The following is a 1,558-nucleotide window of genomic DNA, read 5'->3' on the forward strand; positions in this document are numbered from 1 at the left end:
GTGCAATCTCTTAACACTGTGTGGTTATTTTCTACTTGGGAGGCTTTTTCTCCTGGGAAACTAGGGATGTCAGTCTCCATGTGGGACCTGGGGATCTTTTGGAATTACAAGTCATCTCCAGGCAACAGAGATGGAGAAAATGGCTGCTTGGGAGGATGGACTCCATAACATTCTATTCCACTGAGGTCCCACCCTGCCCCAAACCCCGCCCACTCCTGGCTCCACCCCCAAAGTCTCCAGGTATTTCCCAACCCAGAGCTGGCAATCCTAAGGAGAACTGATATCTGCTGTCTGGGAATCAGCTATAGTTCTGGGAAGTCTCCTGGTCCCACCTGCAGTCTGACAACTCTAAACTTGGTTTAATTCCTTATATTCTTTTCGGACCCCAATCCAAAGAAGGCTGGTCAACATGGCAGAAAACCCCCAACCCCTCTTGTTAAACTTCAGAACTGAACAGGGTCAAAATGGGTGTTGTCTGTGGCTTGTTAGTGCATTCAATTTGTTCTATATGTAAATATCTTTGCATTAAACCTGAAATGTTTTTGCGTAATATACCCCTTGACAATAATTCAAAAGTGGAAGCCTGACAGATCTGACACATTGTAGGATGCTGTCCATGGTGCTGAACTGCCCCCTAAGCAGGGAAAAATGGTTTCATTTTGTTTCCCCCGGAATTCAATGCAAGCAAATGGTAACCATATGCAGTATGCTTGTTATTCCTGGATCTTCATTATGCTGTATGTTAATTTGCTGCTCACCCTCTACCTGCACGGATGGACTGGTAACTTCCATTTCAATGTATCTGAAGGTGTGCATACACAAGCTTATACCTTGAATGGACCTTTGTTGACCTTAAAGGTACCCCTGGATTTGAATTTGTTTGGTTTTAGCGTTGTGATGTAGACTGTAGGCCCTCTGTGGCAGGGCCTGCATCCCTTCCAGGGTTAGTAAAACTCTTGATACATTTTGAGGGGAGGGGGTTCATTGATACCCCGATAGCAGCAACATTGGTACACCTCGTAGGAGAGTCCTGTGAGTCCTGCTGCAAATATAAGACTGTTCTGTCATCTTTTGGCTCTGGGTCTTTGCTTGTGGGTCTAGAGCTCCATCAAGTGGAGATAAAATGTACAGTTAAAAAAAAAAGCAAAGTGAATCCAATTAAAGTTTCCTTCTTCTATGGTTCTTGCTTGATCCCGGTCAGCTCAAAGAGGAAAGTTCTGTAGGTGCTTGGAAAAACATACAGCTCAAGTTCTGACAAATGTCCAAGGAGCTTCCCAGTCCCGATGGTCACCAACTGCCCCTCGGGTTTAGCTCTGGAGTGTTTGAACTTGGTGCACAGACAGTTTCTCTCCCTTGATCCAAACAATTGTATAAATAGAATATCAAGAAGGCCCAAGACAGCTGGGGCTTTATATCAGTCAAGACAAACCTTTTGGTGGACAGATGATGTCAGAGTGTGGAGGTTCCTGATTCAGATTAGGAATTCAGTTTGGTAGGGAATTTAAATATTTCCTTCTATGCTCTTTTTGCAATTCAAGACAAGGTTACCAGGGGATCA

The sequence above is a fragment of the Paroedura picta genome, chromosome 5 (assembly GCF_049243985.1).
Source record: "Paroedura picta isolate Pp20150507F chromosome 5, Ppicta_v3.0, whole genome shotgun sequence".
NCBI classification, from domain to species: Eukaryota; Metazoa; Chordata; class Lepidosauria; order Squamata; family Gekkonidae; genus Paroedura; species Paroedura picta.